General features: G+C 40.6%; 2 protein-coding genes and 1 pseudogene across 2 annotated transcripts in view; 1 reads left to right on the top strand and 2 right to left on the bottom strand.

The window, feature by feature from the left end:
• Nucleotides 1-11,825, bottom strand: part of LOC127203988 (zinc finger protein 721-like) — a 1,570,727-nt gene that overhangs the window by 1,435,533 nt on the left and 123,369 nt on the right.
• LOC127203992 (zinc finger protein 431-like) overlaps nucleotides 1-11,825 on the top strand; it is a 436,824-nt pseudogene that overhangs the window by 321,424 nt on the left and 103,575 nt on the right.
• Nucleotides 1-11,825, bottom strand: part of LOC127204012 (zinc finger protein 120-like) — a 428,901-nt gene that overhangs the window by 285,835 nt on the left and 131,241 nt on the right. The gene's annotated exons all lie outside the window — the stretch shown is intronic.

Here is an 11,825-nt window from a genome sequence, read left to right on the forward strand (position 1 = left end):
ATAAAATGAAATGAATTCTCAGAGAGCTATACTTTTTAATCTTCTCTTTTTATGTATTAGACATTTGCATGAATGTGTAAGACTTTCTGTGATGTAGGCCTTGTATATTGTTATTTATCCTAGTCAGTATTTTTATACTATCTAAGCTCTGACCTTGAATGAACAAAAGTAAATTATTTCAGATTCAATAGTTAAATTCAATAGAATCCAGAATTTACCTTTGAGAATTGTTCATCATGTTGACTTGTTAAATACAGTTCTCCATACATGTTATTGTGATCACGTGTTTCTCTTTCCTTTTCTCCTTCATTATTAGCCTTCTAACTCCCACACGTGTTTTTATCTGTTCTTCCTAAATAAACCATGAAAAGAAAGAAAAATAAAAGCAATATAAAACAAAGGATACAAACAGGTATGAGTAAAAATTACTACACACATACAGACACACATACACAGACACACACACACACTGGAGTCCAGCCTGAAAGTCGTGCTAGTAAAATGATGGCCCACAACTTGAGGGAGTAACCAATGAACCTCTAGCTTGACTTACAGCTCACACCAAAAAAAAATACCTGAAATTGTTTTTGTGAGCAAGTACCTGAGAATACATTGGCCAAGTACCTAGTATAAAGCAATATACTACTGTTCTGATAAATGAACCAATTAATAAAATGACTACTAATAATATTCTGTAACACTTACTCTGTCTTGATCACCTACTATCAGGGAAACTTATTGCTTCAGTTGATATGAACAAATATGAACACCCAGAGCCAAACATTATGAAGAGAATGAGAGAATTTGTAAAACTTATTCTTTTGAAAAATTAATTCATTTATTTATTCATTTTATATCCCTATCATACCCCCTCATTCTTCTGCTCCAAGTAGCAGCCTCTATCCCTCTTCCCTCTCCCAACCCTCAGAAATGGGGAGCCACTCACACAAATCTACCCCTGTCCATCAAGCTCCATCAGGACCAAGTGCATCCTCATCCTCAGTGCCATGGCGTGGCAGCCTATCCAGGGGGGGAAACAGGTGATCAGAAACAGGAAACAGAGGCTTTATCAGAGATAGCTGCCAGCCCCCTTACTGGGGGACCCAAATAAAGATCAAGTTGCCCATTGGATACATCTGTGTAAGGAGTTTAAGTCTATCCCATTCATGGCCGTCGGTTGGTGCTTCAGTCCCTGCAAGCCCCGCTGGGACCTGGATAAGTGTCTCTGTTCATCTTCTTGTGGAGTATCTCTCCCCTCCCCTGAACCTCCCATCCTCCCTTATAACCCGATTCTTCCATTGCTCCAGCCAAAGTTTGTCTGTGAATCTCAGCATCTGTGTTAATTTTTTTTTCTGGGTGTAGCATCTCAGAGGACAGCTACGCTAGCCCTCCATATGCAAGAACATCAGAGTGTCATTAATAGTGTCACTCATTGACCGGATTCCTTGGTTTGGGTCTAGGGTTGGGCCAGGCACTGGTTGGATATTACCTCTGTGTTGGTTCTATTCTTAGCCCCAGATATCTTGTAGGCAGGGTAAATTTTGGGTCAGTTTTTTTGTGGGTGGGTTGGAGTTCCCTCCATCCACTAGGAGTTCTGTCTGGTTTGAGGTCTGCCCCTTCAGTGTCTATCACCCATGCTACTAGGGACTCTCAACTACAGTCATCCCCATAGACTCCCAGGAGGTTACTCTGTCCTTGGTCACCATCATGTCCTCAGAGATGTCTACACCCATGAGTGTTTTTTTTTCTCTCTGTATGCCCTCTGCCCCAACATCTGATCCTCCATCTTCGTTTCCCTCAGTACCCTCTTTTATCCTGTTGCCTCTCTTCAACCACTTCCCGTGTCATACTTATTTCCCATTCTGAAGGTGATTCAAGCATTATCACTTTGTCCTCCTTGTTACTTGGCCTCTTTGGGTTTGTGAATTATAGTATGGTTATGCTGTACTCTATGGTTAATATCTGTTTGTGAGTGAGTGTGCAGCATGTGTGTCTTCCTGGGTCTGAGTTATGCTCCTCAAGATGCCCTTTTCTGGTTCCATCAATTTTCCTGGTAATTTCAGGATTTCCTTGTTTTTAATAGCTGAGTAGTATTCCAATGTTTAAATGCACCAGTTCCATATTCTTTAGTGTGGCACATCAGAGTTTCCAGTTTCTGGCTATTGCGAGTGAAACTGCTATAAATATGGTTTAGCAAGTCCTTGTTGTATGTTGAACCATCTTTTGGCTATATTTCCAGGAGTGATACAGCCAGGTATTCAGGTAGAGTTATTCCCAGTTTTCTGAGAAAACACAAGACTGATTTCCAATGTGGTTGTACAAGTTTTCACTTGCACCAGAAATCGGGGGTGTTACCCTTCTTTCACGTCATAGATAGCATGTGCTGTCCCTTGAGTTTTTGATCTTAGCTATTCTGACAGGTGTGAGATGGAATCTCAGAGTTGGTTTGATTTGCGTTCCTCTTATGACTAATGACGCTTTGAGTATTTCTTTAAGATTCCTCTGTTGAGAATTCTGTTTAGCTCTGTACAGTCTTTCCTTCCATCAGCCTGGACCAGCCCACCAGACAATGAACTCAGGCTGATGCTATACATGGACTGACACTGTCCCTCATTTTTAAATGGATTATTTTCTTTGTTGGCATTTAATTTCCTGATTTCCTTGTATATTTTGGATATTATCCCTTTGTCAGAATAGGGTTGGTGAAGATCTTTTCCTAGTCTACAGGCTGTCATTTTGTTCTGTTGACGGTACCCTTTGCCTTATAGTTTTTCAGTTTTCTGAGGTCCCACTCATTTATTGTTGTTATTAGAGCCTGAATTCTTGGTGTTCTGGTCAGGAAGTTGTATACTGTGCCAAAGAGTTCAAGGCTGATTTCCACTTTCTCTTCTAATGGATTTAATGTTTCTGGTTTTCTGTTGAGGTCTTTGATCCACTCGGACTTGAGTTTTTTGTAGGGTGAAAAATATTGCTCTATTTGCATTTTTCTACATGTAGACATCCAGTTATACCAGCACTATTTGTTGAACATGCTTTCTTTTCTTAATTGTACGGTTTTGGCTTCTTTGTCAAAAATGAGGTTTCTTTAGTTGTGTTGGATTATTTCTTGGATCTTAATTTAAAAGCACACCTAAGTGTTCTAGAACAAAAGAATCTAACATACTTAAGAGGAGTAAACACATAAAATAATCAAACTCATAGCTAAAATCAATAACTTAGAAACAAAGAGATCAATACAAATAACCAATGAAACAAAGAGCTGGTTCTTTGAGGAAATCATCAAGAGAGACAAACTCGTAGCCAAACTAATTAAAATGCAGAGAGACGGTATCCAAATTAATAACATCAGAAAGGGGGAATACAAGCTGACTCAAAAGCTTGTATTCCACCACATTGAAAATAATCTCAAGAAAATGGTCAGTTTTCTTGAGAGATTTCACTTACCAAAGTTAAATCAACATCAAACAGACAATTTAAACAGTACTGCAATCCATAAAGAAATACAAGCAGCCATCAAAATTCTCTCAACTAAAAAAAGCTTCTTGATTCTTAATTGATATAGGATCTTTAGTGAAGGTCAAACATAGTAGGATTCAGGTGAGGTCCTAGTGGTAAGAACTTGAGACTTCAACTCTCCACAATGAAGGTGAGACTAAAGGCCTGAGCCTGAAGTTGGTGGAGCATACACAATCTCTGAGTAATAATCTACTTTGACCCTATAGCTCAATTTCTTAAAAGTCCTACCACTTCCACTTTTCACCAGAACCTGGATATCACAAAAATTAAATTAAAGCAAGAAATATGACCATCAATTCAATCACCCTAAATTTCATATGCATATTCAACATTGAAAAGTTCTACTTGGACTCATTATAGGGAGTCAGAACCTCCATGTAAATCTCATATTGCTAGTGAACTTTTAAATTTTGCTGCAAGCTTTCTAATAACACTCTTGTTTATATCTCTTTAGTTCCATCATAAAAGACACTTTTAAAAAGTTTTCATGTCTTGAAACCATCTTAAACTGTATCCTGGCAGCTGGGATTATAGTTACACTTTGCTCTTTGTGATGGTCCATTAGAATTTTTTTTGAAAATGCTTTATTATGGTTCACCTTGGTCAGAATTTTTATTCAGATACATGTTAAAGCAATGTCCATTTTCTCATTTCTCTTCTAACAGTGCTGTTTTACTCTGAAGACACCCTAACTCTTTTTCTTCTACACACTGTAAGTGTTTCTGATTAATGATGCTCATCTTTTGTAAGAATTATAGATGTCATTCTGAATGAGAATTAAGCGTCCAGAAGAGCATGCATAATTCTTAAAATGAATTGCGTCATTAATCAAAAAACTTACACTGTTTAGAAGAGATAGTCAGGGTCACCAGAAGTGCTTGAAGAGAAAGAACAGGCTGGGAGTCTGCTATAGCGGTCCTCTGAGAGATTCCACCCAGCAAGGGAGGGAAGCCAATGCTGAGACTCATAAAGTGCAGGATCTTCTAGAAGAGTTGGTGGATAGAAGTACCTGAAGTGGAAAAGTACATCACTATGGTAAATGTAACATGCAGTCATGAACACTGTTCATGACGCAGTTTCTGAACTTGTTAAGGTGTAGATTCTTTCAAGAAAGGTAAGTTGAAAGATTCTTGGGGCATGAGGGAGGTCGAGTTTGCTGTATCAGACTCACATGAGACACCCTTAGATGAGGAGTGAGAATCATCCTTGTAGACCTTGCTGAGTTGAGGAGTCATGAATGAAGACTAAGCAATTTTGGTTTTTATATATTTTCTCCCTGATATCTATGGGATTATTGATACATCAAACTAGAAAGTCAGAAGCCATACTAGAGGACTGAATATACACAGCTTTCTCACTTAATCACTGTTTTGAAATCCAAGAGAGACAGTATGGCCAATTCCATTTCCCTCTAATCTTCCCCAGTCTCACAACCGACAGCCTCCCATGGTCTTAGATTTCTACCTTCCTGAAGTACAGAAGAGATGAGTTTCCTGTAGTGAGCGGTATGGCTCCTGGCTGACTAATTCAAACATTGTTGACTCAGCAGCAGTTAGTTCTATATAAAAATAAGGTGATTTATACATTTAAGACAGCCTTATTGATGATAACATATACTTGATGAATGTAGATCTTAGTTGTCAAGCAGATTAGAGGGCACCGGTATCCTTGAGCTATAGGACCCAATAATGCTGGCACCCCTCCAGAGTTCCCAACTATTAGTGCACACAGATAGGATATATTTTCATTTGTTTGGCTGAAGTTTTATTTTACCTACATTTCCTGTATTTTGAACATTTTTATCTTATTTCATTGTGAAATCTTGCCATGTGTAAAACCTAAATTCAGTATCAGTTGGCATAGATCAACAACATAAGGAAAACCCATATCCCTAAATCCTCATTGGTAGAAATATGTAACTGTAACTTGGCACAGATGTTTGTGGGTTTCTAGCTTAAAAGCTCTGTAACATTCTGCCTACAGGGGACAAGGTGTGTGTGTGTGTGTGTGTGTGTGTGTGTGTGTGTGTGTGTGTGTGTCACAGTTTACCTGGAGAGTCAGTTCTGCAGCTCTGATCCATAAGCAGCATCTTAAATACAATAAATTCTTGACATTTTCATTGACCAAATCTTGAGTTGGGTTGGGTCTAGATAGACCTTTACCAAATTGAAAACATTCATACATTTTTTTTTCTCCAGTACCTGTACTTTTGCGTATTAGGGGATGATTGTGACAGACAATGGCTTTACCGCATTACTTATATCTATAGAATTTCTCTTCCACATTAATACTTTCAGGATGATGAAGACTAAAGAAATGTGCAAAGGCTTCATTTACCATATTAAATACATTCACATGGTTTCTCTCCAGGATGAATTCTTTCAGGATGATGAGGATGTACATAAAAGTACAAAAGCTTCAATATGTTAAATACATTCTCTCATGTATGTGTTCTTTTATGTACTCTGAGATTACCTGGTTGTGAAAAGGCTTTATCACATTGATTACATTCATATGGTTTTTCTCTAGTGTGTGTTGTTTTATGCATGAGGAGATGACTGTGAAATGCAAAGGCTTTACCACAGTAATTACATTCATAGGGTTTCTCTCCAGTATGTGTTCTTCTGTGTACTTGTAGGTTACTGAGACATTCAAAAGCTTTAATGCATTGGTTACAGTCATAGTTTCTCTCCAGAATGTGTTCTTTTGTTTTTGGAGATTTCTGTGACATGCAAAGGCTTTACTGCATTGATTACATTTGTAGGGTTTCTCTCCACTATGTGTTCTTTTATGTGTGATGAGATGGTGGTGTGGTGAAAAGGCTTTATTACATTGATTACATTCATAGGGTTTCTCTCTAGTATGTGTTCTTTTATGTAATTGAAGATGTAATTGATGGCTCTATCACATTGATTACGCTTGTAGGGTTTCTCTCCAGTATGAACTCTTTCATGTATTTGAAAAAGCCAACCATATGCAAATGCTTTACCGCATTGATTACATTCATAGGGTTTCTCTCCTGTATGTATTCTTTTATGTACTCAGAGAGCACTGTTACATGCAAAGGCTTTATTGCATTGATTACATTCATAGGGTTTCTCTCCAGTACATGTTCTTTTATGTTTTAGGAGATCATTGTATTGTGAAAAGGCTCAATAATATTGATTACATTCATACGGTTTCTCCCCAGTATGTGTTCTTTTATCTAAGTGAGGACTACAGTTTTGTGAAAAGGCTTTATCACATTGATTATCCTTGTAGGGTTTCTCTCCAGTATGAACTCTTTCATGTGTTTGAAGATGACCAGGATATGCAAAGACTTTATCGCACTGATTACATTCATAGGGTTTCTCCCCAGTATGTGGGTTTTTTTTTTTTATGTATTTGGACATTCTTGTGACGTGCAACAGCTTCATCATAATGACTCCCTTCATGAGTTTTCTCTCCAGAGTGAATTTCTAATGCCTTTGACGCTGCTTGTTATATGCAAAGGCTTTACCACACTGAGTTCATAGCACTTCTCTCCAGTATGACTTCATTCATACCTGCAAAATGATAAGTGCATGTGAAAGGTTTACAACATTCATTACCCTGATGAATCTTTTTATCTCTATGAGTTAATTCGAAAAATTGGTTTAATTTTAAAAAGGATTCGGAACCTAAAGTTTTATCACTTTATTTGCATTCATGTTTTCCCTCTATTATGGATTGCTTTGAAGCATTAAAGATACCTGTGATGGGAAGAGCATTCACTGCAGGGCTCACATGGACAGCAAACTATAATTGTGATATTGGTTGTAATATAGCATCCGAGAATATTAGCAAATCTATATTAGGTTTTTTACAAACATGAATAAAACTGAAAGGACTCATAGCTTTAACATACCGATTGCATTCATAAATTTTTCTACAGTTTGAGTCATACAGCATTTGCAAAATGAACCAGGACAGGCAGAATTTCTACTTATCCAGTCCTCATATGGATTTACTGCAGTGTGCACTTGTGTATGTATTTCCAAGGACACAGTTTAAGAACCTTTGCTTTTTTATATATTAGGGGGGGAGGGAAGGCACCTACTTTCTAGAAATCCTTCCAGGATTTTTTACTAATTCTCTTTACACTGAAATTTTCAGTGACTCATGCAGAGTAGAGGGCTCCAGTGACCTGCAACTGTTAGGGAGCCTTGGTTGTCCCTCTTCGGGTACCAGCTATAGAGACCAGTTATCAGGAAAATGGGGATAAGTGGCAAAGGATCCGCACAAAATCCTAAGAAATAGACCCTGGAGACCAGAATCAAGGTGCAGATTTAATTTTACTGTTAGTGTATAAGCCTGAAATGAAGGAGAGATAAACCTGTTTCTTTATGAGCCCAAGTGCGGGATCAGAACCGTCTTGTGAGAGAACAGGTGAGGTTGATCCACTAGAAGAGCAACCACCTCATGCCGGAGCTTGATTGTTGCCAGCTGAGAAGATCCCGTGAGCAGACTCTGGGAAAAGATATATAAATGAGGCAAAAACTGGAGGTAGGGCTTTCTGGAGACTTTGTATAGTTTTGGCTGTTCATTGCTCCTCTTCGAGCTGCTCCTAGAGAGAACCACTTGAGGGAAGGCTTCGGGGCTCCGGCTCCTGCAGAGGTTACAGGTTCTGGTTACTCCAGGTTCTAGCAGAAGAAATCTTGCTGATTATACCAGGAGAATCGTTCCTTGGAACTGATATCCTTACGGTTTTGTTACTGTGTTCTTTAATCCTCTGTTCCCATTGTTTTGGTTAGTCGGGTTATAAGGGACGTACGTTCGGTTAATAAGCTGTAAAATATTATATTGGTTAAGGAAATTGAGCCTACACTTCATACAACTGGAGGTCCAATCATACCATCCCATGCTAGCCTCAAACACCAACAGCAATCAGTCTGGTTGATGAAACAATAAGGAAATGAAAAAAGGCAAGATCAGCTCAGAGTACCTCCATAAAAATAGGGAAGCAGTCGCAGCCCTAGGCTTAGATCCATTTTGAGAATTCTTAGGGTGCTAGGAGTCTCTAGTAGATCCTATGTGCAATGGATCCGGATTGTTCTCGGAGACATAACAGGCCCCCACACCTCACTTGTGGGTCTCCATAAGGCTTATCTTAACATTCTAGACAGGTGACATTTCCTGTGGGCCTGCAAACCACCAGCTGTCCCTAGAACTGCCCTCTGTAGAGACATGTCCTTGTACCAGTCTCAAAGTCCTTGACATTATTTGTTCTCCCAAGTTTCCTAAGCCATTTTTACCCTGGGTCTAGGCATTAGGGAGCTGATGGGCCTGCCCATGCCTGGCTCTCAAGTGACTCATATGTTCCTTGGGGACATCCTATTTTCCTGAGGTGAAAATTTTGCATGAACACTGCTCTGACCGTGGTTATGCCTAATGCACCCCAGGATAGGCTGGTGAGCAAGGCTGGGACCTGGCAGGTCTACTCAATTGGCATCAGAATGAGGATCCCCAGCCATCGCAAGAGAGCAGGAGTCCTCTGGTGCCCTCAGGAGGTTCCTTGGAGCGTATGGAAGAGAACTTCTGGTGACATGCAGGTGATGGCACCAAAACCTCACACCGTGGCCAGCATGCCAGCACCAGTTCCAGCCATAAGGAATATAAGGACACAAGGCTCTGCACTGTGTCACGAATTTATGACACACTGAAGGCAGAACATACCTGGTGGATCTCCCTGGCCAATGTATACCATGGAGGTCTATGGTTCTATCGGGCCCTCAGACCAAAAATATGCTGTGAGATTTGCTAGGGCCCTATCCTTGCCTTTGGAGCTTTGGACAGTAGAGTGGGCATGCAGATCTTGCAGGAAAAAATGGGGAAGTCCCCTCAAAACCTCATGATTATAAAATATGATGTGGGATTTGCTTTGCCTGAGAATTAGTCTGATTTTTAGAGATGCCATCCCAACACTCAAGATGAGATGGCAGCAGGGGAAGGAAGTGGGTGCTACATAGCAAGCTCTATTCCACATACAATTATTCCAATTATGAAAATATACGCCTAAATTCTCAGCAATCTGTAATAGAAGCAATTTGATGCCATACAATGCTCATTTTTAGTCAGACAATGTTACAATCTCTTAATCCTGGCACTTAGGAGGCAAATGTAGGTGGATCTCTGACTTGAGGTGAATTACAGGGCAGCTATGGGTACACAGAGGGGAAAGATTACTATTGAGGGCCTAGAGAGATGGTTCAGTTGCTAAGAGCTCTGGCTGCTGTTGGAGAGGTCCCAGGTTTGAGTCCCAGAACCTACATGGAGGCTTACATCCATCTAACTCCAGTTCCAGGAGATCCAACTCTCTCTTCTGGTCTCCATGGGCAACAAAAAACCCTAAGACCCAAATAAATGCTATGTGGTGTGTGTGTGTGTGTGTGTGTGTGTGTGTGTGTGTGTGTGTGTGTGTGTTCATATTGGTTCAGAAAGATGGCTAAGCATGTACAGGTTTGCCACCAAGACTGATGATTTAAGTTGACAGTCCAGGATCCACTTGGTGGAATAAGAGAACCAACTCACTCCCACAAGTCCTCTGACCTCCACATTCACACATGCTCACACAATCTCACCTGCAAAACAATGTACAATTACCTTAATAAATCAGGGTCATCTTGGACTACATCCTGAATTTTAGTCTAGATTAAGGTATGCGATTAAATTCTTATATATGTATATTTAAATAATTTAACATGTAAAACTATGTAATTATATTTTAAATTATATAAAAATAAATAAATATTTACATATGGATTCATCCATCACCATCATCGTTATTTAGAATCCTACCAACTTTTAGATATTCCTTCGACTCCTTATCACCTGTTACCCTGTCCTACTTTATGTCTTTGTCAGTGACTTCGGTGACACCAGGACAACATATATGTGAAATTCCACAGGCTTCTTTCAGTCAACACAAAGACCTCACTGTTTTCTGTGTGGTGGATGTACCTGAATGCCCTCTCTTATTTAGGGCTGGAAACAGGGAAAATCCTGTACCTGGCTTCACTTGGGGGCCACACAGACAACCCTGCCCCTTCCCTTGACTGTCATCACAAGCTGTTCCTGTAGAGGAAGTGATGGTGGGCGCCCTCCCCATCTGAACCTTCCCCACCCCAACCAAGCCACATCCACCCTAGTCCAGACCTTTTCTTGTGTGTATTTCTTGCCTTAGCTCCACACATGGAAATTCATCACAATTTCAACACATAATTACTAGTACATAATCACCTCTTGCTCTGCTTACCACCAAGAAGCCTGAATCCATCGTACACCCCAGGCTGGACATTCCAGACCTTGTTTTCTCCTCCCAGCAAAGGGCCTATGCTACAGGGACAGCTCATTCATATTCTCCTGGACCAGGGCTCGTGAGGCCGGAAATGGTCAGGTTGGCCTCTTCCCCACTCAACCTAAATTGGTTTCATGTTTCTGGGACTTTGGCCACCGTATGCTGGATTCTCCTGTTTCCAGAATCCAGAACACCCTCTAGAGCTGGACTTGTCCCCGAGGACAGAATGGTGGCAGAGTCCTTGCAGACAATATTTTTTTACATTATTGTACAGGAAACTGGGACATGCAGCATGCAATGTGGCACTGAGCTACATTCCCTTAGACGGGTGTGCATCTGCCTCTCTGAACCCAGTTTCTTTTCTCATTTTTCCACTCCTCTGTTTTAGAAAACTTTGTGTGTGTGCACAATGACTCTAGAAATCAAAGTCATGTGTCTTCCTCTAGCAATCTCTACCTTATTTTCAAGACAGAACCTCTTTCTGAACCTGGAACTCACTGAGGACTGTATATGTCAACCAGTAAATCTCCAGGACCTGACTGTCTCCAGCTAGGCTCCACACATGCACTCTGCCGTGCTCAGCATATCTAAACATGTGCTGGGAAATATGCATTCAAAGACTTGTGCTTGCACAGGAATGTCTCCATACCAAATCTCTCCCCAGCATTTATTGGACTGTTTTGCTCTGCATACCCAGGCAGGCCTAGAAATTGTATTCCCCATGCCCCAGTCTCCAAGCGATGGGGTGACAGACATGCACATCACCTCATTTGAACAGTGGGTCTCCACAGAGCAGTGCCTGTGAAGATTCCAGAGTAAGACATTATGTTAGCTCAGGGGCCCTCTGCGGGGGTCAGGGCACCTCTCATGCAAGCCATGCCTGGAGCTTTAAGGACCAGTGACCAGTGCCTTCAAGATCCCCAGACCCTGCCTTAGACCACGTGTTCAGGGTCAGCTCTATGGAAGGGCATAGACCCATCAGCTATCTCAAGCT

This window comes from Acomys russatus, chromosome 19 (genome assembly GCF_903995435.1).
Source record: "Acomys russatus chromosome 19, mAcoRus1.1, whole genome shotgun sequence".
NCBI lineage: Eukaryota > Metazoa > Chordata > Mammalia > Rodentia > Muridae > Acomys > Acomys russatus.